A 27140-nucleotide genomic window follows, 5' to 3' on the forward strand; every position below is an offset into this window, starting at 1 on the left:
TGGTAGGTGGTGCTGCACGTTGGCCTACGTCTTCAGTGTGTCTGTGTGACCACCTTGTGCTTGGTCCGCACATGTTTCCACATATTAGTGGTATTGAGGTTGCTGACATTTTTCCCTCTTTTGACTCTCTGATGACACAGCTTGCATTTGACAAAGCAAATGTCATCTGCAACTTTGTCAAAAAAGGACCACCCACTGCAAGTCTTGGGAGCACCCGTTTTGCCTTTTGAAAGTGGAATGCTCCTAACGGGTGCCGAAGTGGAGGCTACAGGCAACCAAGTCCGCCCCCTCCCTCTCCCTCTGGTTTGGCCGTTCGGGGAATCTCTTCCTCAGAACTGCTCCCACCACTTTCCTGTTCCTCACGCCATGATGGGTCAAGGACCTTATCATCTACACTCCCCTCTTCAAACACCTGCTTCTCCTGGGTTGTCTCGCCAGCACCGTACGCACCAGAAAGTGGTAACTGAGTCTCGTCATCATCTGATGCGTACTGAGGTGTGCTGACCATAGGCACTGGCCCACCCGCCTCTTCAGATTCAGAGGGACAAAGAAGTTACGCATCACTGCATACTCCCTCTTCTTCACATTCTGGAATGCTGCTTGGCTGGCCCCCTCTTTCCAAACCAACAGATTCCGAGAACAGAAGTAGAGACTGTGATGGCTCCGGTCCAGGGCTCTCTGACTGCCTGGGCACTTTGGCAGGTGGTGAAGAGACAGATGGTTGCTCTTCGGTGCTCTGGCCCTGAGAGGATGTGGAAGTAATTGAAGTTGATGCGTTAGCTGCCATTCATCCGACAACGGCTTCAATTTGTTCCTGCCGCAGCAGTGGGGTACGGTGAGGTCATACAAAGCTGCGCATAAAGGACTGTTGCCTGCTAAAACTGGGGGATGCTGACTCACTGGTGCCAATATCAAGCACAGAATCCCCACGTCCTCTCCCTGCAGAATCCCCACGTCCTCTCCCTGCAGAATCCCCACACCCACGGCCACGTGCCTTACTCCCTGCCTTCTTCATCTTGCTAGACTGAGAAAGATAGGCAGAAAAGTACAAAGGGGGGCCTTAGTGTGCTTATTCCTGAACAGCTGGTTACAGGTAAAAGAAACACTAATTTTATGAAGTGTGTGTGTCGACTACACTTTAATGGGAGCTAATGTGGCCTACACAACTTTCAAATGTAGTGTTTGGTGAACTTTGTTGTTTTTTTGGGGGGAAAAAACTAAAAGGATGTGACCAAAGATTTGAAAGTCAGAGTATCACCAACTTTCTGGAGCTATTACAATGCAGGCAGGTAACATACAATGCAAAAGATGAGGCTCCAAAAAAATTGGGTAATACTAATCAGGCTGCAGCTGAAGGGCACAAGCCAGAAAAAAGGCTCCTCTATCTACTCCTATATAGTGTTTGCAACCAACCAATGTAGATGGATATGGATGGATGCACACTAATAGGAGAATAAAAAATGAGCTGCAATTAAAGAAATATATGTGTGAGGCAGTGACGCACGCTGAGCAGCCTACAACCAGACGTAGCTGCAGGACACACTACTCAGCGTGAGCTGCACTCACACACAGTCAGAGACCTCTCAGACAGCCGTGAACAGTGCAGCTAAGTGGGCACTAGCACTGACAGGCTGCAGAAAGGCTCCGCTGTGTACTCCTAGAGTGTTTGCAACCACCGTATATGGATACGGATGGATGCACACTAATAGGAGAAAAAATGAGCTGCAATAAAAGAAAAATGTGTGAGGCAGTGATGCACGCTAAGCGCCCTACAACCAGACCTAGCTGCAGGACACACTACTCAGCGTGAGCTGCACTCACACACAGTCAGAGACCTCTCAGACAGCCGTGAACAGTGCAGCTAAGTGGGCACTAGCATTGAAAGGCTGCAGAAAGGCTCCGCCCTCTACTACTAGTGTTTGCAACCAACGTACATGGATACGGATGGAAGCACACTAGAAAGAATTTTTTAAAAATTAGCGGCTCAAAAAGAAAAATATGTATGAGGCAGCAGTGACGCACGCTGGGCGTCCTACAACCAGACGTGGCTGAAGGACCCACTCCACAGCGTGAGCTGCACTCACACAGCCCTTGCAGACAGCTGTGAACAATGCTGCTAGGGAAAAGAAAGCTACAGTGGTGGTTTATGTAGCCTGGGTAAAGCACAATATTGTTTTGAGAATCGCTAATTCTAACTGTCCCTCACAGTCTCCAACAGCAGCCTGTCCCTAACTGAATTCACAGCAGAGTGACCAGAAATGGCGGCAGCAGTGGCTTTTATAGTGCATCATGACATCATTTCAGCAGCCAATCACAGCCATGCCAATAGTTAACATGCCTACATGCCTAACAGGATGTGCCCACACTTCTGAGGATTCCCATTGGCTGAATCAAAGCGAGCAGGCTGATAGCATTATGGGAACTTCCGATTCCGGTATCTGATATGAAAAAAGTATCGGAAGTCAGTATCGGAATTCCGATACAGCTAATATCGGCCGATACCTGATACTTGCGCTATCGGAAAGCTCAACACTACTCAAGAGTCGTTGGCCGCCTGTCCCGAAGCCATTCCTGTGTCTCGGGGGTTAGTCCATTATAGAATCATTCTAACAAGAAGAACTGGAGGACATCCTCCTTAGTGGTTGCTTGGCTCCCTTGTACCCACTGTAGCAGTGACCGCCGTAATTTACAGGCCCATTCAGCGTGGGTATCGGTTACGCGTTTTATGAGTCCGTGGAACTTTTGGCGGTAGGCCTCTGGTGTCAGCGCATACCGGGCCAAGATCACTTCTTTGATCCACTCATAGTCCATACAGTCCTCATCAGGTACCGTGCGATAGGCGTCTACTGCCCGGCCTGTCAGCTTGCTGGCCAGAATTTGAACCCGTTCCTCCAACTTTACTTGATGAAGGGCACACTGCCGCTCAAAGTCCTGCAGAAAGCCATCAATGTCTTCCTTTGCCTCCCCCAACTGTCGGAAGGCATTATACTGGATCTTTTTGTGGCTTACTGTTGAAGGTACCTGGTCGAAGGCCAGAGCTCCCCCTGCTCGCTGACTCTCCTCTCTCCGCTCTGCTATCTCCATCTTGGCAAGATCCACTTTGGTCCACTCTGCCATCTCCATCTTGGCTAGCTCTATCCTTGTCCGCTCGGCCATCTTTTCCTTCAGATCTGTACGCACATCAGCCATCACCTCTCGCATGATCTCTACTGCAGGGTTTGGGCCATAGAACGCCAGTCTGTTCTTTACTTCCCTCTGGAATTCAGTCTCCTCCACGTTCACATTGGGGGGCGCTGCACTGTCGTGCTCCATGATGGCTGCTATCAAATCCGATTTTGTTTTGTTGCTGGCGATCAACCCTCGGGCTTCCACCAGATCTTTTAATGTAGTCCTCTTTAACTTCTGGTAGTTGTTTTCCATTCATTCCTTTCCTCCTGTAGAAGGGGTATCATATCCCACTGGCTGCCACCAGTGTAACGGGGTCTTCTAATCTCGGGTACCTCTTTCAGTACCACCCCGTGTTTCCGTGAGGTCCACTCTGCTTTGGCTGGAGTCTGAATGAAGGACGCTGGCTGGAATTCCTTGGTTACATGGGAGCATATAAAAGATCAATGCTTCTCCACGTATTTCCAGTCTGACAACACTTTACTCACAGGACACAGAATATATCACACAGATACAGAGGACAGGCCAATAGAAAAGCGGCAGGCCAGACATACATTACAATAGCCGCAGGTGGCCGGAGCCTGCCAATATTTACTGTGGGAATTACAAAGGTGGGGGGGCGGACAAAAGGAGAATATCATGTCCCCTCTGCCCAGGGTGCAGCCTGTGGGCTGATGCATTAGGGACATGCATCTCCCATGGAACCTATTATACATACATATAACTGCACAACATATTCTGGGTGCTGAGTGGTTCCGTAACACGTAACAAAGCGGTTACATGATCCTAGACCAATTTGGACTCCGATCATTGTTAATGCTCAAGGCTGCAAGCAACAGCCTGAGCATCTGTACAGTGCAGACACAGCGCTGTAGTCTTCTTCTGAAGCATCGTCCGGTAACACTGGTGCACTCATTAGAAGAACCCATAATGTTTTTACAGCAGTAATTAAGGGTTTAATGATCCTGAATTACAGAACGTCTGGTTGTAGTACATTTCTGCTGATTGCCCCTAAAACAGCTTACCATCTGTAGACAGACACATCCCTTGGTCCCTGGGTGGGCTAATCTAATGTATTCTGCTCTGCATTCTGGGAGAGATTATGTCACGGGATAAAGACTAAACTAGGACATATATAAAACTTACCAGAAGGAGCTCGGTATTGACACAAGACAAGCAGATCTGCGCTAAGGAGAGGAGAGTATATATAAGATATGCACATGATACAATGACGTCCTTACAAAGTGACTTACAAGAGGGAATTTATCATGAGATAAACTTTCCTCAGTCCCGCATGCTCAATGCCTCGGGGTGATCCTTGACTCTGCCCCCTCTTTCAAGCCACATATCCAAGCCCTTGCCTCCTCCTGCTGACACAAACTCAAAAATATTTCCCGGATCCGTACATTCCTTGACTACGAAGCCACAAAAGCACTTGTGCTCGCCCTTATTATCTCCCACCTCGACTACTGCAACCTCCTACTCTCTGGCCTCCCCTCTAGCACTCTCGCACCACTCTAATCCATCCTACACTCTGCTGCCCGACTAATCCACCTATCTTTCTGTTATCCCTTAGCCTCTTCTCTATGCCAAGCCCTTCATTGGCTTCCTATCTTCCAGAGGCTCCAGTTCAAAACCCTATGACATACAAAGCCATCCACAACCTGTCTCCTCCATACATATGTGAAATGGTCTCACGGTACTTACCTACACGCAACCTTCGATCCTCTCAAGATCTCCTTCTCTACTCCCCTCTTATCTCTTCTACACACAACCACATACAAGACTTCTCCCATGCTTCTAGCATACTCTGGAACTCTCTACCTCAACACATCAGACTTTCCCCTACCACGGAAACCTTCAAAAAGAACCTGAAGACCCACCTCTTCAGACAAGCCTACAACCTGCGGTGATCCTCAGTCTAGTGAACCGCCACACGACCAGCTCTACCCTCTCCTATTGTACCCTCACCCATCTCCTGTAGACGGAGAGCCCTCGCCGGCAGGGTCCTCTCTCCTTCTGTACTTGTGTGCACCTTGTTTTGCTCATGTTTATTGTACTTGTCTATATTTGCCCCTCTCACATCTAAAGTGCCATGGAATAAATGGCGCTATAAAATGTATAATAATAATAATATTAATGAGATGAATTGAAGCTTGATGTCAGTTTTTTTCAGGCTGCATTATTGTACTTTGCACCAAATTTTCAGTGCTGCACGAAACGGTACAAACTTGGTGATTTTTTTTTTTATGCGCGAAAACTGAAACAAAAGCCTCAATAAATTTCCAATGTTTCCTGTAAATTCTAGCTACGTGTAGCTATAAAACTGCTCTTCAATGTGAACCTGCATTGGAGTTCAGGTTTAGGGCTGTGTTATCATTACGTTTGATGTATACGCATTGGTATACTTTCTTTTAACCTGTACAGAAAAGCAATGGAGACGCATAACACCTAGACTTTTATTTTTCCCCAATAGAAGTCTAGTATGCTGTAAAGTTTCTATTGGTCGAGAATGGTCATTTCTACCTTTACTACTTCTAACAACTGGATGATCTACTAGAGACAATGCAGAAGATCCACCTGACCTCGCAGCAAACTACAGTCCATCTATAAACAGTCTTTAGCTTCACATTTTCCACAGGATTGGTCATTGTGATTGGTGGGAGTCAGACAGATTGGATCCCCATAGATCCAGAGAACAGGACGATGAAACAGTTGTGGCCTCCATCACTCAATTCTTTGCCTAGATGGCTGTCACATGCGTACAGCTCTACTTGATTCTCTCTAGCAATCCTATAGACAATACAAGAAGCGGCGGAACGCATGTGCCGCCACCGCTCCATTCTGATGGCTCATTGCAGAGCCCTGCTTTCAGTAGTTGGACCCCCACCGATCACAAAGTTATCTAATTCATGGACAAAAGTGTCTAAATGATAGCAGTATACCACCCGCTTCAAGCTAACAGCGGCAAACCATGCAGCCATGATGGGAGCCGTGAGTGTGGGGGGGTGGTGTCAAGCAACATTGCCCTCCCTGTGCTGGTGGCTAAATTTCACCAGTATCTGCATCCGAGGCCAATACAGTGGAATTCAATGGTAGAACTGTATTCAGTCTGTAGATCTGAGTGTCAGCCAGAAGGCACAATGAGGAGACTAGATCACCCCTGCACAGACGGGTGAAGGGCACTGGAGGAATTGGGCTGGGTGAGAACAATTTTTAAACAATTTTGTCAGTGAATTCTTTTGGAATGGAGCCAGCATGCTGAGTAGGAGCAATCATACTGTGTGTGCTGTGGAGGGAATTGTGGGGGTCACCATACTGTGTACATAGTTATGGGGACATCATGCTGTGTGTGGGGGCCTCAATTTTGTGTGAGGGGACTGTGTGGGTAATCAAACTGTGTAGGGAACTGTGGGGGAAATCATACTTATATTGGAGGCAGCTGGGACCATCATACGGTGTGAGACTTTGGGGGCCATCACATTGTGTATGGGGTACTGTGGGGGCCATCATACTGTTTTGTGGGGCTGTGGAGGCATCATACTGTGTGGGGAGATGTAGAGAATTCTTACGGTGTAGGGGCCTCATAATGTATGTGGGGGAAGACTGTTGGCATCATACGGTGTTGGGGAGCCGTGGTTAAATATTTTGCTGGGGCACTGTGGGAACAACATACTGCGTTGGAGGGGGCTGTTGCAGTATCATAATGAATGGGGTGCGCAATGGTCACATCATACTATGTTAGTGGTTGTGGGGGCATGATACTATGCTGTATACATGATTGCAGCATCATACTGCGCTAATGGTTCTGGGGGCATCATAATATGGTGTGGACACGGTTGCTGCATCATACTGTGTTTGTGGTTGTGTGGTCATGATACTATGTTGTGGACACGGTTGCTGCATCATACTGCGCTAATGGTTGTGGGGGCATGATACTATGTTGTGGGCATGGTTGCAGCATCATACTGCATTAGTGGTTGTGGGGGCATGATACTATGTTGTGGACACGGTTGCAGCATCATACTGCATTAGAGGTTGTGGGGGCATGATACTATGTTGTGGACACGGTTGCTGCATCATACTGTGTTAGTGGTTGTGGGGGCATGATACTATGTTGTGGACATTGTTGCTGCATCATACTGCGCTAATGGTTGTGGGGGTATGATACTATATTGTGGACATTGTTGCTGCATCATACTGTGTTAGTGGGGGCATGATACTATGTTGTGGACACGGTTGCTGCATCATACTGCATTAGTAGTTGTGGGGGCATGATACTATGTTGTGGACACGGTTGCTACATCATAATGCGCTAATGGTTCTGGGGCATCATAATATGGTGTGGACACGGTTGCTGCATCATACTGCGCTAATGGTTGTGGAGGCATGATACTATGTTGTGGACATTGTTGCAGCATCATACTGCGCTAGTGGTTGTGGGGATATGATACTATGTTGTGGACATTGTTGCTGCATCATACTGTGTTAGTGGGGGCATGATACTATGTTGTGGACACGGTTGCACCATCATACTGCATTAGTAGTTGTGGGGGCATGATACTATGTTGTGGACACGGTTGCTGCATCATACTGCATTAGTGGTTGTGGGGGCATGATACTATGGTGTGGACACGGTTGCTGCATCATACCACGTTAGGGACACTGTAGAGTCATCCTACTGTGCACGTGTTGAGTATTGTATGGGCACATTGTGTGAGGAGTATATGCCAGCTCCCCCCTGTATATGCCACGCACAGCCTCCATATGCCAGATCACCCCTGTATATGCCATGCACAAACTCCATATGCCAGCTCACCCCTGTATATGCCATGCACAAACTCCATATGCCAGCTCACCCCTGTATATGCCATGCATAAACTCCATAAGCCAACTCCCCCCTGTATATGCCACACACAACCACCATATCCCAGCTCCCCCCTGTATATGCCACGCACAACCACCATATCCCAGCTCCCCCCTGTATATGCCATGCACAACCTCCATATGCCAGCTCACCCCTGCATATGCCACGCACAAACTCCATATGCCAGCTCACCCCTGTATATGCCACGCACAAACTCCATATGCCAGCTCACCCCTGTATATGCCACACACAACCTCCATATTCCAGCTCCCCCTGTATATGCCACGCAAAACCTCCATATGCCAGCTCCCCCTGTATATGCCCTGCACAACCTCCATATGCCAGCTCACCCCTGTATATGCCACACACAACCTCCATATGCTGGCTCACCACTGTATATGCCACACACAACCTCCATATGCCAGCTCACCCCTGTATATGCCACAGACAACCTCCATATGCCAGCTCACACTGTATATGCCATGCACAACCTCCATATGCCAGCTCACCCCTGTATATGCCACGCACAACCTCCATATGCCAGCTCCCCCTGTATATGCCATGCACAACCTCCATATGCCAGCTCCCCCTGTATATGCCACACACAACCTCCATATGCCAGCTCACACCTGTATATGCCACGCACAACCTCCATATGCCACCTCACCCCTGTATGTCATGCACAACCTCCATATGCTACTTCCCCCCTGACATATACCATCAACCACCTCTCATATTTTTGCCTCTGTACAAAAAGCAGTTTTCCTGGCCCTTCACCTCTTCATCCCTGATAGTTACCAATGGATGATGTCACCACCCCACTCCTGTCGCTGCTGCAGCACACCTGGTATACAGCAGGTCATCTTGTCTCCAGCAGCTCGTCGGGTCTACAGCAGGCAGCAGGTCGTCGGGTCTACAGCAGGCAGCAGGTCGTCGGGTCTACAGCAGGCAGCAGCTTGTCGGGTCTACAGCAGGCAGCAGGTCGTCGGGTCTACAGCAGGCAGCAGCTTGTCGAGTCTACAGCAGGCAGCAGCTTGTAGGGTCTACAGCAGGCAGCAGGTCGTCGGGTCTACAGCGGTCAGCAGGTCGTCGGGTCTACAGCGGTCAGCAGCTCGTCGGGTCTACAGCAGGCAGCAGCTCGTCGGGTCTACAGCAGGCAGCAGCTCGTCGGGTCTACAGCAGGCAGCAGCTCGTCGGGTCTACAGCAGGCAGCAGCTCGTCGGGTCTACAGCAGGCAGCAGTTTGTCGGGTCTACAGCAGGCAGCAGCTCGTCGGGTCTACAGCAGGCAGCAGCTCGTCAGCATTCCAGGAGCTCGTCCGGTATCCTTTCCTGATCTCCTGCAGCTCTTACGGTAAGTGCAACGTGACCATCCAAGACCTATTATGCTGGCAGTGAACAGTACAGCATCCGGCATAATAGGGCTTGTGATAGAGTGTAAATGGAGCTCAGGGGATAGCGCTGGTCTCTAATAAAATGGCATCTGGCCACAACTACAGCTGTGAATTGAGCAGCCCACAGAGGCGTACCCAGTTCACAGCTGATGCGGCTGCAATGTTAGAGATAGGGTCAGCATCCGATCGCTGTCTCCTATGCCCAGGGACTGCCGTATTTGAGGATGGAAAGTGTCGTTCAGCAGCCATTACAGACCTGCAAGGTAAAATGGCAGCGCCCAGTGGCTGCACTAAAACAGTAAAAAAACATAAACATAACAGAGTCAAGCTTAGATGAAAACATCTTTTTAGATAATTTTCATTTTTACAATAAATTATCAAAAATCACGGCACCTTCCCTTTCATTTCATTTCCACCTCGATAGTGACGCTCTCTTAGGATACAATTTACTCTATGATGGCACTTTTGCACATAGCCACTAGATGGCGCTACATTTGACATTTGCCTGAATTTTTATATCTACACATGATTTACACAAATTATATTTTGTTGTCTTAACTCTATACTATTTAACATTATAAGCTGTGTATTTCTGTAATTATTTGTATGTATACATGATTGATTACTTCTGTCTCTGTAAAAATAACCCTCTTTAACCCCTTTCTGACATCAGGTGTAAATGTATGCCGATGTCAGACTCCCTCCCTTTGATGTGCCGCCAGTGCTGAGCCCACATCTTTTCTGGCACATGCCAGCAAGCGTGCCGAAATCCCGCCCTTCAGTGACCCCATCACATGATTGTGGATCACTGATGGGTTAGCATGACAACTAGAGGTCTCCAGCAGAAGTCTATTTCTATGAGCGCTGCCTGCTAGCCGAAAATGCATGGACCAGGGATCGTCCGGCCAAACTCCCGCTCTCCTTTTAACATGGGCAAAATGCTACTCAGGCAACACAGGGTGAGGGTAACACAGTGTGGGTAATGCTTTACTGAGCCACAAAACAGGCAGATAACACATAGAACAGTCCCAGCACAGTACCCAAGATGGGGCACATTACAGAGTCTCACCCTTCCACTGACCCGCCGGGATAATAGCAGCTGTGACTTCAGATCTTCCAGGGTCACTACCGCACCTATGGCATGCACATAGAGGAGGTAATGATAAGCGTAAGAAGACGACAGTCCATGCAAGACCAGTTGATCTCAGGATCACAACCTGGCTTCTCCAAACGTATCTATGGTTTAGCAATGGTCAATGGAGCAGATCTGTATTCTTCCAGCCGAGGCTGAAAACCCCTAGGTTGTTTCCTGTAGAATCATAGATCTGTGTCCCTCGTAATGGTGCCATGATCTAAAAAGGCTGCTGTCCTGTCTCTGGTCCTTTTGAGATGTATGGATGTCTTGGCAGAATCTCTCTGGCTGTCTCTCTCTCTGTCTCTTTATACAGAGGCCTGTAACCTATTTTTAGACTTAACAAGTGTCCCTCATTCAGTATTTACATAAAGGGTAAGAATGGAAATGAGATTATTATAGCATTACTTAGTTTTTCCCTCTCTGCTTTAGAAGTCATCAAACTGGCTCCATAACACAATGCATAATTAGCATATCAGCAAACATCACTAGTGATCAAGGATAAGCGCACAATAAAGTCAATATTACCGGCTTACACAAACAAAAGTCTGTTTTCTTGACCAACCAGAAATCAACACTTAAATTTAAAGCCAACATACAGATAACTTTCTATTGTTCTTCGTTTGCTAAAAATAGTCGTCTGGTTAATTAAGATACAATGCTGTATGTCTTCACAATCCCAAAAGTAAAAAATGTTTTTAAAAATAATAAAAAAATATAAAAGTTCAAATTACCCCCCTTTCGCCCCACTCAAAATAAAACAATTAAAAAAAACATGCACATATTTGGTATCACCGCGTTCAGAATTTCTTGATCTATCAATATAAAAAAAAATTAACCTGATTGCTAAACGGCGTAATGAGAAAAAAAAGTCAAAACGCCACAAAGAGGTATTCTTGGTCTTTCTGCAGTTGCATTGCCGGTGGAGTTAAAACGACCTGAAAACGCCTGGTGGTGTGAGTACGAGTTATACAATTATCTAAGAAGCTGATAGTTAGAACCCTTGGGATTCACAGCCAGCAGGAAGAGTCAGAATACTGCCGCTGATTGGGTGCCGGGCTCGTGTGATGTAACAACCTCACATAAGCCCCGGGACAGTGAGTCTCGACATCACTGAAGTGGAGTATGAGTGGTTTTATTTTAATGAGGCCAAACATGAGGACTGAGCTCACTGAGAAAAAAAGATATATATACCGTATTTTTGGGACTATAGGATGCACCTAGGTTTTAGAGGAGGAAATTAGGAAAACAATTGAAGCAAAAAATGTAGTAAATTCTGTACTTAATATCCCGTACCCTGGCATGCATGGCCCCCTCATCCCTACCCTGGCATGCATGGCCCCCTCATCCCTACCCTGGTATGCATTGCCCCCTCATCCCTACCCTGGCATGCATGGCCCTCTCATCCCTATCCTGGCTGGAATTATCACCCTCATCCTATACTAGTATGCATCGCCCCATCCCTATCCTGGTATACAGGGCCCTCATCTCGTCCTGGTACGCAGGGCCCCCATCCCTATTCTGGTATGATTGGCACCCATCTCGGTTCTGGCATGCATGGCCTAATCCTTATAATTGGCCACCACCCCCATCCTGGTATGCATGGCCCCATCAGAAAACATAAAAAAAAAAAAAAAAAAAAAAATTACACTTACCTATCCTGTGCTCCCTCACAGTGTCTGCTCCGGTGCCAGCAACTGCTTTATGCTTGTAAGCAGCACATGGCAGGGACGTTATGCGTTGCTCACAAGCAGAGCACAGCTGCCGGAGTACTCACCGGGACTGTTCATTGCAGAGAGCAGTAAGTATTCATTGCTCTACAGTAGCGCGCAGTGTCAGCCACTGGCACGCCAGTGGAGTATGTGTGTTTTATTTTAATGAGGCCAAACATGAGGAATGAGCTGAGAAAAAAAAATATATATACTGTATTTTTTGGACTATAGGATGCACCTAGGTTTTAGAGGAGGAAATTAGGTAAAAATTGTAGCAAATTCTTTACTTAATATCCCCTATCATGGTATATACGGTCCCCTCTTCCCTACCCTGGTATACATGCCCCCCCCATCCCTATCCTGGTATGCATGGATCCCTCATCCCTATCCTGGCATGCATGGATCCCTCATCCCTACCCTGGTATACATGCCCCCCCTCATCCCTATCCTGGCATGCATGGATCCCTCATCCCTATCCTGGCATGCATGGCCCCTTCATCCCTACCCTGGTATGCATGGATCCCTCATCCCTATCCTGGCATGCATGCCCCCTCATCACTATCCTGGTATGCATGGATCCCTCATCCCTACCCTGGCATGCATGGATCTCTCATCCCTACCCTGGCATGCATGCCCCCCCTCATCCCTATCCTGGCATGCATGGATCCCTCATCCCTATCCTGGCATGGATCCCTCATCCCTATCCTGGCATGCATGGCCCCTTCATCCCTACCCTGGTATGCATGGATCCCTCATCCCTATCCTGGCATGCATGCCCCTTCATCACTATCCTGGTATGCATGGATCCCTCATCCCTACCCTGGCATGCATGGATCTCTCATCCCTACCGTGGTATGCATGGCCCCCTCATCCCTACCCTGGTATGCATGGCTCCTCATTCCTATCCTGGCAGTAATTATCGCCTTCATCCCTATACTATTATGCATGGCCCCATCCCTATCCTGATATGCAGGGCCCCATTGCGGTCCTGGTATGCAGGGCCCAATACTTATAATTGGCCACCACCCCCATCCTTGTATGCATGGCCCCATCAGAAGACATTTAAAAAAACCATTACACTTACCTATCCTTGCGCTCCCTCACAGCGTCTGCTCCAATGCCAGCAACTGCTTTATGCTTGTAAGCAGCACATGGCAGGGACGTCATGTGTTGTTCTCAAGCAGAGCGCAGCTGCCGGAGTACTCACCAGGACTGTGCACACAGAGAGCAGTAAGTATTCATTGCTCTTCAGTAGCGCGCAGTGTCAGCCACCGGCTTCCTGCTGGCATGAATATTCACTGGATTCATTCATTCATCAGGAGACTATTTAATATTGACCTATATTCACGCGGGACTAGACGAAGAAAACCCTAAAATCATGTATCATGTTATCCGAAACAGTCAGAAAACTAGCCCCATATTGGGCGACCTCAGACTATATACTGTGTAAGTTTATAAGCCACTCCAGTGTCAGGAATAGATAGTATGTGATAATCCCGTATATACCACTCAGGGAACACTTACCTTTCAGAGATAATTTCCATATTCATACTAAATAATGGCACAGATCTCCCAGACATTATGACTGCACATATCCCTAGTCTTTATAACGATATTGCACTCATTCCCTGACAGACCGCAGCATGGCCATTAGTTAGAAGCTGCTAATGATCTTTGGAGCAGGTAAGTTTTCCTGAGTGGTACATATTGGGCCGTCTGAAGACTGAGTTTAGTCTAGGACAATTTGTCTGCACTACTAATTATCAGCAGTTACATTACCAAACTAGGGCAGTCCCTATAGGAGAAAAACACAAGAATTATACTGTATTGTCACATACTATCTATTCCTGACACTGGAGTGGCTTATAAACTTACACAGTATATAGTTTCAGGGTTTTTTTGTCTAGTCTCGCTTGAATATAGTTCAATATTAAAGAGTCTCCTGATGAGTCGCCTTTGGTGAGGACGATGAAACCCTCAGAGATGAGAGGCTTGGAGAGTGAGTGTGTATACGTCACCTCACCCTATACACTGAACTGTGGGGTACATATTTTTTCTCTTAGTCACCTACTGAATAACTTTCAGGGGGTGAATTATGGGTGTAGTTTTACATTTGGAATTAATAAAGTTTAGTTTTATCCTTTTGTCAGCAAACATGAGGAATGACAAGAAACAACCCATTTAAGAAGATTCAGTTTTGGTTAAAACTATTCCAACATTATGAATATAAAAAGGCTTCTCCCCTATGTGACGTCTCTGATGTTTATTAACAATTGATTTCCAAGTAAAATATTTCCCACATTAAGAAAATGAAAAAGGCTTCTCCTCTATGTGACTGCTCTGATGTCTAACAAGAAGCACTTTCCGGTTAAAATATTTCCCACATTCTGAACATGAAAAAGGCTTCTCCCCTGTGTGAGTTCTTTGGTGCTTAACCAAATGTGATTTCTGGTTAAAACATTTCCCACATTCTGAACATGAAAAAGGCTTCTCCCCTGTGTGAGTTCTCTGGTGTGTAACAAGAAGCACTTTCCGGATAAAACATTTCCCACATACTGAACACAAAAAGGGCTTCTCCCCTGTGTGAATTCTTTGGTGTTGCTCAAGATTCCCTTTATAGTTAAAACATTTCCCACATTCTGAACATGAAAAAGGCTTCTCCCCTGTGTGAGTTCTCTGGTGCTTAACCAAATGTGATTTCTGGTTAAAACATTTCCCACATTCTGAACATAAAAAAGGCTTCTCCTCTGTGTGATTTCTTTGGTGTTGCTCAAGATTCCCTTTATGGTTAAAACATTTCTCACAGTCTGAACATAAAAAAGGATTCTCCCCTGTGCGAGTTCTATGATGGTTCACAAAATATGATTTATGTGCAAAACGTTTCCCACATTCTGAACAAGAAAAAAGCTTGTTTCCTGTGTGAGTTCTTTGGTGTATAACAAGATGCCCTTTATGGTTAAAACATTTCCCACATTCTGAACATGAAAAAGGCTTCTCCCCTGTGTGAGTTCTTTGGTGCCTAACAAAATGTGATTTCCATGTAAAACATTTCCCACATTCTGAACATGAAAATGACTTCTTTGCTTTAGGAGCAGTTTGTTTTTTAATGCCTGTTTTGTGACTTTGATTTTCCTTAGTAGTCAGTAATGAATCAGAAGATGGGACGTGTTTCATAGGATCAGATAAGAGATCTTTCCTGTGAATGGATGATGATATATCTGGAGTAACAGCAATCACTTCAGTTGTATCTTGTAGGATCTCAAGATCATCAGATTTGAAAATTGAAGATGTCAGCTGTCCCTCTGATCTCCTGGGACAGTCATCTGCTAAGATAAAAAACAATTATTATTTTCTAATAAAATATCCTTGAGTTTTATATTTTTGAACATTTCTACTTAGCTTGCCATTTTTACAGACAGTTTATGTAAAAAACTTTAATTATTTGCCAAGACAATGACAGTTCACAGTGTAATAGAAAACCTTGTTGGATGAGCCAGTAGTGTGTGGTGTTCAACTGTTTGTTCATTCTGCCTCCCAAATATCGAATAAAAAGAAACCAATCAATGTTATGTAGGTGAAAATAATACCAATTCTCATCTCACAAAAAACAAGTCCCCACTCAGGTCCATCATTTGTCAATGGTAAAACAGAGGTTCCCACACTATTAGTGGCTCAAAGGCTGCTGAAAAGCAACAAGGTTTCTATAAACCAATCCAGCAAAATCCGCTCTCACTTCGGAGTCTTGCAGTGTGCGCAAACAACATTTAGGATCCCTGTATTTAGCAATATTATAGTGAGAAGAACCCACTTAATTTGCGGTGTGTGTCTCCTGGAGCCCAATCTGGGCACTATGTGCTGGGTAATAAAATGGCAAATGTGTAATTTTCACTCTCCAACATCCGCTAAGTGTTCATTTCCGTAAAGTAGCTGTGGAGTCAAAATATTCCTCCTACACACGTGGTCAAAATTGTTGGTACCCCTCATTTAATTACAGAAAAACCCACAATGGTCACAGAAATAACTTGAATCTTACAAAAGTAATAATAAATCAAAAATCTATGAAAATGAACAAATGAAAGTCAGACATTGCTTTTCAGCCATGCTTCCACAGAATGAAAAAAATTAAACTCATGAAATAGGCCTGGACAGAAATGATGGTATCCTTAACTTAACCGCTTCATGACTGCCAACAGTAGAAAAACGTCAGCACTAGCAGGGCTTTGTGCAGAGCCGACATTTGTCTATGGTCGGCGGTTTCATAGAATCATAGAATGGTAGAGTTTGGAAGGGACCTCCTGGGCCATCTAGTTCAACCCCCTGCTCAAAGCAGGATTCGCTAAATCATCCCAGTCAGATGTCTGTCCAGCCTCTGTTTGAAGACTTCTATTGAAGGAGAACTCACCACCTCTCGTGGCAGCCTGTTCCACTCATTGATCACTCTAACCGTCTAATTAAAAAATACCAAAAATAATGTCACCCACAAGTGAATGTAAAAAAAGATGCAAGATAAATGGGTGATCCTCAGAGGATATTTGCAAGCACCCAAACGCATCACAAAAGGGATATAGAATGTAACTGATAAAACAGACAACAACCTATATAATGGATACAGCATGAATGAAAAGGTAGCACAATGCTATAGCCAATTGCACATGTATACACATGTATATTTTTTAAAGGCCAGACCACAGGTTCATAGCCTTTCATAAACGATACTTCAAAAAAGTAACGAGATTTCAAAAAAGGAACAATCTCACCGGTTTATGCAGACGGTCAGGAGTCACCAGGGATACTCTGTATACCAACAGGAAGGTAGCGATGGGAAGACAATACCCTGTCAATTCCCTTACATGCTAACCATTAACTGATCCCCAGGCTCCTGCCCTTACAAGGGCAGTCCACAGCTAGCCCTATATTGCACATGCCCTGCACTTTCCCTATAAGGAGCGTCCCAACGCGTTTCATCCAAGTAACTCTTCAGGGGACTAACTTGTTTAAAGTGCCATAGTGCTATAGCTAAGAGAAATACATCCTCCCGCTCTCTATGCTATCTGCTGTCTGAAGAGAGTGGAAGGAAGAGGGCATATATATATATATATATATATATACAGTATATCTCATTGTGTTAATGCACACATATTGCCACAATTAGATAATTAACACATATATGTTTGATCATACCTCGCATACCAGTCATCCCCCATTGCAAGATTTAAAACTCCCAGGGCGCGCGCCATAACCAGCGCTAAAGACGCCCCACAATGACATCACTGGAAAGGAAAAACCCATGTCCAATGGGCGGATGAAGCCCCATTTCCGGTGCAATCGCAAAATGGTGGATGCCCCACTTCCGGTAACAAACCACATACACAAATGGCGTATTTCAAATTATCCATACACACTCATGTTTTGCGTGTCAGACATACCACATAAGACGACACAGATAAGGAGCGCGCGTCATAATTCGCGCTAGACACCGCCTCAGTAGATTTCCCAGAACCGATGCCGCCCCACTTCCGGTGAGAGCAAGATGGTGGCCTGCACACAGAGAGGAGGTAACAATAAGTGTAGGAACATGACAGTCCATTGAGTCCATACAAGGTACAAGGCCAGTTGATCCAAAGATCACAATCTGGCTTCTGCAAATGTATCCATGGTTCAGTGATGGTCAATGGAGCAGAACTGTATTCTTCCAACCAAGGCTGAAAACCCCTAGGTTGTTTTCTATAGAATGATAGATCCGTGTCCCTCGTGATGATGTTGTGGCTGCAGCCCTGTCTCTTGTCCTTTGGATCTATAGATGTCTTGGCAGAATCTCTCTGACTGTTTCTCTCAGTCTCTTTATACAGAGGCATGTAACCTATTTTTAGACTTAACAAGTGTCCCTCATTCAGTATTTACATAAAGGGTAAGAATGGAGAGGAGATTATTATAGCATTACTTGATTATTTAAATTATTTGCATAGTTTTTCCCTCTCTGCTTTAGAAGTCAACAAACTGGCGCCATAACACAATGTATAATTAGCATATCAGCAATCATCACTAGTGATCAAGGATAAGCGCACAATAAAAGTCAATATTACCGGCTTACACAAGCAAAAGTGTTTTCTTGACCAACTAGAAATCAACACTTAAATTTGAAAGCCAACATACAGATAACATTCTATTATTCTTCGTTGCTAAAAAATAGTCGTCTGGTTAATTAAGATACAATGCTGTATGTCTTCACAATGCCAAAAGTAAAAAAAGAAATGTTTTTAAAAATATAAAAAAAAATAAAAGTTCAAATCACCCGCCTTTCGCCCCTTTCAAAATAAAACAATAAAAAATCAAACATACACATATTTGTTACAGCGGCGTTCAGAATTGCCCAATCTATCAATATAAAAAAAATTAACCCGATCGCTAAATGGCGTAACGAGAAAAAAGGTCAAAACGCCAGAATTACTTTTTTTTGGTCGCCACAACATTGCATTGAAATGCAATAAAGGATGACCAAAAGATTGTATCTGCACCAAATCCTAATGAGTCATCTTTGGTGAGGACGATGAAACCCGTAGAAATGAGAGGCTTGGAGAGTGAATGTGTATACGTCACCTCACCCTATATACTGAGATGTGGGGTACATGTTTTTTCTATTAGTGACTTTCCAACTAACCTTCAGGGGGTGAATTATGGGTATAGTTTAACATTTGCAATTAATAAGGTTTAGCTTTTTCCTTTCATCAGCAAACATGAGGAATAACAAGAGACAACCCATTTAAGAAGGTGCAATTTTGGTTAAAATTATTCCAACATTATGAACATATAAAAGTATACTCCGCTATGTGACATCTCTGATGTTTATTAACAGTTGATTTCCAAGTAAAATATTTCCCACATTAAGAAAATGAAAATGGCTTCTCCTCTGTGTGACTGCTCTGATGGCGATCAAGAAGCGCTTTCTGGTTAAAATATTTCCCACATTCTGAACTGGAAGAAGGCTTCTCCCCTGTATGAGTTCTCTGGTGCTTAACACAATCTGATTTAGTGTTAAAACATTTCCCACATTCTGAACAAGAAAAGGGTTTCTCTCCTGTGTGCATTCTCTGGTGCATAACACAATCTGATTTATTCCTAAAACATTTCCCACATTCTGAACATGAGAAAGGCTTCTCCCCTGTGTGAGTCCTCTTGTGGGAAAGAAAATGTGATTTCCGTCCAAAACATTTCCCACACTCTAAACATGAAAAAGGCTTCTCTCCTGTGTGGATTCTCCGGTGCTTAACACAATCTGATTTAGTGTTAAAACGTTTCCCACATTCTGAACAGGAAAATGGCTTCTCCCCTGTGTGGATTCTCTGGTGATTAACACAATCGGATTTATTGTTAAAACATTTCCCACATTCTGAACAAGTAAAAGGCTTCTCCCCTGTGTGAGCTCTCTGGTGTCTAACAAAATGTGATTTATGTTCAAAACATTTCCCACATTCTGAACAGGAAAAGGAAAAGGGCTTCTCCCCTGTGTGAGTTCTCTGGTGTCTATCAAGAACCGATTTCTGATTAAAACATTTCCCACATTCTGAACAGGAAAAAGGCTTCTCCCCTGTGTGATTTCTCTGGTGGATAACAAACTTTGATTTTTGTGCAAAATATTTCCCACATTCTGAACAGTAAAAAGGCTTCTCCCCTGTGTGAATTCTCTGGTGGGTAACAAAACTTGATTTATGTGCAAAATATTTCCCACATTCTGAACAGGAAAAAGGCTTCTCCCCTGTGTGAATTCTCTGGTGGGTAACAAAACTTGATTTATGTGCAAAATTTTTCCCACATTCTGAACAGTAAAAAGGTTTTGCTCCTGTGTGAATTCTCTGGTGAGTAATAAAATGTGATTTCCATGTAAAACATTTCCCACATTCTGAACATGAAAATGACTTCTTTGCTTTAGGAGCAGTTTGTTTTTTATTGCCTCTTTTGCGACTTTGATTTTCCTTAGTAGTCAGTAATAAATCAGAAGATGGGACCTGTTTCATAGGATCAGATGACAGATCTTTGCTGTGAATGGATGATGATATATCTGGAGTAATGGCATTCACTTCAGTTGTATCTTGTAGGATCTCAAAATCATCAGATTTAAAAATTGAAGATGTCAGCTGTCCCTCTGATCTCCTGGGACAGTCATCTGCTAAGATAAAAAAAAAAAAAAAATTTAATAAAATATTGAGTTTTATATTTTTCAACATTTCTACTTAAACTGTCCATAAAAATGGCAAGCTATGTAAAAGCTTTAAATATTTACCAAGACAATGACAGTTCACAGTCTAATAGAAAACCTTGTTGGATGAACCAGTAGTGTGCGGTGTTCAATTGTTTGTTCATTCTGCCTCCCAAATATCGAATAAAAAGAAACCAATCAATGTTATGTAGGCGAAAATAATACCAATTCTCATCTCACAAAAACAAGTCCCCACTCAGGTCCATCATCTGTCAATGGAAAAACAGAGGTTCCCACACTATTAGTGGCTCAAAGGCTGTTGAAAAGCAGCAGAGTTTCTATAAACTAATCCAGCAAAATCCGCTCTCACTTCGGAGTCTTGCAGTGTGCGCAAACAACATTTAGGATCCCTGTATTTAGCAATACTATAGTGAGAAGAACCCACTTAATTTGTGGTGTGTGTCTTGCTGGGTAATAAAATGGCAAATGTGTAATTTTCACTCTCCAACATCCGCTAAGTGTTAATTTCCGGAAAGTGGCGGTGGAGTCAAAATATTCACTCCTCCTACACACGTGGTCAAAATTGCTGGTACCCCTCATTTAATTACAGAAAAACCCACAATGGTCACAGAAATAACTTGAATCTTACAAAAGTAATAAGAAATTAAAAATCTATGAAAATCATAGAATCATAGAATCTTAGAGTTGGAAGGGACCTCCTGGGCCATCTGGTCCAACCCCCTGCTCAAAGCAGGATTCGCTAAATCATCCCAGTCAGATGTCTGTCCAGCCTCTGTTTGAAGACTTCCATTGAAGGAGAACTCACCACTTCTCGTGGCAGCCTGTTCCACTCATTGATCACTCTAACTGTCAAAAAGTTTTTTCTAATATCTAATCTTTGTCTCCTCCCATTCAGTTTCATCCCATTGCTTCTAGTCTTTCCTTGTGCAAATGAGAATAAAGTTGATCCTTCTACAATGTGACAGCCCTTGAGATATTTGTAGACAGCTATTAAGTCTCCTCTCAGTCTTCTCTTTTGCAAACTAAACATTCCCAAATCCTGCAACCTTTCCTCATAAGACAGGGTTTGCAGACCGGTCACCATTTTGGTCGCTCTTTTCTGAACTTGCTCCAGTTTGTTGATGTCTTTTTTAAAATGTGGTGCCCAAAACTGGACATAATATTCCAGATGAGGTCTGACCAAAGAGGAGTAGAGGGAAATAATGACTTCACGTGATCTAGACTGTATGCTTCTGTTAATACATCCTAGAATTGCATTTGCCTTTTTTGCTGCTGCATCACACTGTTGACTCATATTCAGTCTGTGATCTATTAGTATACCCAAGTCTTTTTCACATGTGCTGTCACTTAGCCCTATTCCTCCTATTCTATATATGCTTTTTTCATTTTTATTGCCCAGATGTAGTACTTTGCATTTCTCCCTGTTAAAAACCATTCTGTTAGTTGCTGCCCACTTCTCCAGTTTATTTAAATCTTTTTGAATCCTCTCTCTCTCTTCTCTAGTATTAGCTATCCCTCCTAGCTTTGTGTCATCAGCAAATTTAATCAGTTTACCCTCAATTCCTTCATCTAAATCGTTGATAAAGATATTGAACAATACAGGGCCCAGGACAGAGCCCTGTGGTACCCCACTTGAGACATTCTTCCAACTGGATGTGCAGCCATTTACGACCACTCTTTGGGTCCGATCACTAAGCCAGTTATGAATCCACCTAACAGTTGCCTTGTCCATTCCATACTTAGTCATTTTTTCAATAAGGATTGTATGAGAGACTTTGTCCAATGCTTTGCTGAAGTCTAGATATACTATATCTACAGCATTTCCTTGATCCACCCAATCAGTGATACCATCATAGAAGGAAATTAAGTTAGTCTGACATGACTTATTAGTTACAAACCCATGCTGACTCTGTTTAATCATTTCATTCTTATCCAGGTACTGACATACATGTTGTTTAATAATTTGTTCAAAGATCTTTCCTGGTATAGAAGTCAGACTCACCGGCCTATAGTTGCCTGGGTCCACCTTCTTCCCCTTTTTGAAGATAGAAACAACATTTGCTCTTCTCCAGTCTTCTGGCACTTCTCCTGTTCTCCAAGAATTTTCAAAGATTATGGAGAGGGGTTCAAAAATTTCTTCTGCTATCTCCTTCAGTACTCTGGGGTGTAATTCATCTGGACCTGGAGATTTGAATTCATTTAGGTTAGCTAAGTGTTTCCTCACTATCTTTCAGTTTATAGATATCCTGGATTCTTCTATTCCCTTAATAGGACAGTGAATAACAGTTGATGTTACATTTCCTTTCTGAGAGAAAACAGATGCAAAATAGGAATTTAAAAGATCAGCCTTCTCAACATCCTGTCTTACCATTTCATAATTTTCATCCTGTAAAAATCCTATAGCATCTTTGACTTTTCTTTTACTTTTGACATATCCCCAAAATCCTTTATTATTGCTTTTGACATCTCTTGCAAGCCTCAATTCATTTTCAGCTTTAGCTAATCTGATTTGTGCCCTGCAGGTTCTGCAGACAGCATTATATTCTTCTTTAGATATGCCTCCCTCTTTCCATTTTATAAACATTTTTTTCTTCCTTTTTAGCATGTGCTTAAGTTCTGTGTTCATCCATCCTGGTTTCCTTAAATGCTTCCTATTCTTCCCTCTTATCGGAATTGTTAACAACCGTGCTTTGAGAATTTCATTTTTCAAGATTTCCCATCCTTCCTGGACATTTTTGTCTTTAAGGATATCCAGCCATTGGATCCCTCCAATTCTCTTTCTGAATCCCTTAAAATCTGCCTTTCTGAAATCTAACCTTGACGTCTGAGTCTTCACAGGTCTTCCGCCTCTAGTTATCCAAAATTCTAAAATAGCATGGTCGCTACCTCCTAGGGTCCCAGCCACTTTTACCTCCTCAACCATTTCCTCCCTGTTTATAAGGATTAGATCCAAGGTAGCAGTTCCCCTTGTTTTCTCCCCTACCTTTTGGAAGATAAAGTTGTCAGCAAGAGAGGATAAGAATTTCCTTGACCTGTTAGTTTTGCCTGAGAGAGATTCCCAACAAATGTCTGGATAGTTGAAATCTCCCATGACAACTATGTCATATTTTTTGGAGAACTTGGCCATTTGATGCATGAAGAGTTCATCCATATCTTCAGCTTGCACAGGCGGCCTGTAGTAAATGCCTACAATGGTGTCCTTTCCATTGTTCTGTCCATGTATTCTTACCCAAACAGTTTCCACAGAACTCCCAGTCTCTGAAGCTTCAATCTCTGTGCAGATATACGCGTTTCTAACATACAATGCGACACCCCCTCCTCGTTTATCAAGTCTGTTTCTTGCAAATAAGTTGTATCCTTCTAGTCTTGTATTCCAATCATGTGCATTGTCCCACCAAGTTTCAGTGATTCCAATGACATCATATTTCTTTTCCTGTGTTAGTAGTTCCAATTCTCCTTGTTTGTTGCCCATGCTTTGTGCATTAGTATAGAAACATTTTAGTTTGTGATTGGTTTCTCTTTCTCCAATATTTTTATTAATTAGATTCTTTCGTCTTTGTTCTTCCTTTCCACTTCTAATAGCAGAGTTCTCAATAGCATTTGTCAGGTGTATGGCTTTTTCTGGTCTTTTGCTTCCCTTCCCATGTTGTTCTAGTTTAAAGCTCTCCTTACAAGTGTAGCAAGGCGACTTCCAAATACCTGCTTTCCAGTCTTCGTAAGGTGCACCCCATCTCTAGCAAGTAGTCCATCGTATAAGTAGTTCACTCCGTGATCCAGAAATCCAAATTGTTGCTGACGGCACCATCGACGTAGCCAGTTGTTCACCTGCAGAATCTTATTCCACCTCCTTGTTCCATGGCCATCCACTGGGAGGATGGAAGAGAAGACCACCTGCGCTCCCAGTTCTTTCACTTTCTTGCCTAAGTCTTCAAAGTCTCTGCAGATGGTTTCCAGGTCGTTTCTTGCGGTGTCATTTGTCCCCACATGTAGTAGCAGGAATGGGTAGTCATCTGTAGGTCTGAAGAGTCCGGATATCCTGTCAGACACATCTTTAATTTTTGCACCTGGAAGACAGCACATTTCTCTTGAAGTTATATCCGGTCTGCAGATAGCGGCCTCTGTTCCTCTCAACAGGGAATCCCCCATGACCACCACTCTCCGTTTCTTCTTCACAACATTTTTCTTTCTCCATCCAGGAGGACTCTGAAGGCGTACAAGGTTGCTGTTTGTTGGCAGAGTCTTATCCTGATGTATTTCTTCATCGTTTTCCTGCGTGAGAGCCTGGTACTGGTTCCTGAGCAGTATGGGTGCTGACTGCCTCCCGATCCTCCTGCTTCTCCGGGTCACATGTCTCCATTCCTCTGTTTATTCAGGTGCACTTCGAATTTCTTCTCTTTCTGTAACATGAAGAGATAATTCTGCTCTGTCTAAGAACTCTTCGCCTTCCTTAATGATCTTCAACGTAGCTAACCTCTCTTCGAGATTTTGCAACTTTTCCTCCAACAGGGACACAAGCTTGCAATTGTGGCATGTGAAGTTTGGCTTTTCCACTGGTAAATCTGTGAACATGTAGCAAGAAATGCAGCTCACCAAATGGCTCCTGGCCTCTTCCATATTGAGATTTCTTAAAAACGATGAAAGATGAGCCAAAATTCGGCGCGCGGTTTTTCCGATTTCCTCTTTTCAGCTGCAACGGCCAAAACCCAGTGATCGTTGAGTTTGCGGAGACTCTTCACTTATCCCAGAAGGCACTGGGAATATGCAAATGATCTCCTCAAGACTCTTCCCCTGGTTTTCCGATTTCCTCTTTTCAGCTGCAACGGCCAAAACCCAGTGATCGTTGAGCTCGCGGAGACTCTTCACTTATCCCAGAAGGCACTGGGAATATGCAAATGGTCTCCTCAAGACTCTTCCCCTGGTTTTCCGATTTCCTTTTTTCAGCTGCAACGGCCAAAACCCAGTGATCGTTGAGTTTGCGGAGACTCTTCACTTATCCCAGAAGGCACTGGGAATATGCAAATGGTCTCCTCAAGACTCTTCCCCTGGTTTTCCGATTTCCTCTTTTCAGCTGCAACGGCCAAAACCCAGTGATCGTTGAGTTTGCGGAGACTCTTCACTTATCCCAGAAGGCACTGGGAATATGCAAATGGTCTCCTCAAGACTCTTCCCCTGGTTTCAATGAACAAATGAAAGTCAGACATTGCTTTTCAGCCATGCTGCCACAGAATGAAAAAAATTAAACTCATGAAATAGGCCTGGACAGAAATGATGGTACCCTTAACTTAACCGCTTCATGACTGCCAACGGTAGAAAAACGTCAGCACTAGCAGGGCTTTGTGCAGAGCCGACATTTGTTTATGGTCGGCGGTTTCATAGAATCATAGAATCGTAGAGTTGGAAGGGACCTCCTGGGCCATCTAGTTCAACCCCCTGCTCAAAGCAGGATTCGCTAAATCATCCCAGTCAGATGTCTGTCCAGCCTCTGTTTGAAGACTTCTATTGAAGGAGAACTCACCACCTCTCATGGCAGCCTGTTCCACTCATTGATCACTCTAACCGTCTAATTAAAAAATACCAAAAATAATGTCACCCACAAGTGAATGTAAAAAAAGATGCAAGATAAATGGGTGATCCTCAGAGGATATTTGCAAGCACCCAAACGCATCACAAAAGGGATATAGAATGTAACTGATAAAACAGACAACAACCTATATAATGGATACAGCATGAATGAAAAGGTAGCACAATGCTATAGCCAATTGCACATGTATACACATGTATATTTTTTAAAGGCCAGACCACAGGTTCATAGCCTTTCATAAACGAGATTTCAAAAAAGGAACGAGATTTCAAAAAAGGAACAATCTCACCGGTTTATGCAGACGGTCAGGAGTCACCAGGGGTACTCTGTATACCAACAGGAAGGTAGCGATGGGAAGACAATACCCTGTCAATTCCCTTACATGCTAACCATTAACTGATCCCCAGGCTCCTGCCCTTACAAGGGCAGTCCACAGCTAGCCCTATATTGCACATGCCCTGCACTTTCCCTATAAGGAGCGTCCCAACGCGTTTCATCCAAGTAACTCTTCAGGGGACTAACTTGTTTAAAGTGCCATAGTGCTATAGCTAAGAGAAATACATCCTCCCGCTCTCTATGCTATCTGCTGTCTGAAGAGAGTGGAAGGAAGAGGGCATATATATATATATATATATATATATATATACAGTATATCTCATTGTGTTAATGCACACATATTGCCACAATTAGATAATTAACACATATATGTTTGATCATACCTCGCATACCAGTCATCCCCCATTGCAAGATTTAAAACTCCCAGGGCGCGCGCCATAACCAGCGCTAAAGACGCCCCACAATGACATCACTGGAAAGGAAAAACCCATGTCCAATGGGCAGATGAAGCCCCATTTCCGGTGCAATCGCAAAATGGTGGATGCCCCACTTCCGGTAACAAACCACATACACAAATGGCGTATTTCAAATTATCCATACACACTCATGTTTTGCGTGTCAGACATACCACATAAGACGACTCAGATAAGGAGCGCGCGTCATAATTCGCGCTAGACACCGCCTCAGTAGATTTCCCAGAACCGATGCCGCCCCACTTCCGGTGAGAGGAAGATGGTGGA

General features: G+C 44.0%; 1 protein-coding gene and 1 pseudogene across 1 annotated transcript in view; one reads left to right on the plus strand and one right to left on the minus strand.

The window, feature by feature from the left end:
- LOC141056841 (uncharacterized) overlaps positions 1-27140 on the plus strand; it is a 110581-nt gene that overhangs the window by 49114 nt on the left and 34327 nt on the right. The window lies entirely within an intron of this gene.
- On the minus strand, positions 14450-26799 carry LOC141056838 (uncharacterized; annotated as a pseudogene).

This window comes from Dendrobates tinctorius, unplaced genomic scaffold (assembly GCF_039654945.1).
Source record: "Dendrobates tinctorius isolate UK_male_01 unplaced genomic scaffold, ASM3965494v1 ptg000200l, whole genome shotgun sequence".
NCBI lineage: Eukaryota > Metazoa > Chordata > Amphibia > Anura > Dendrobatidae > Dendrobates > Dendrobates tinctorius.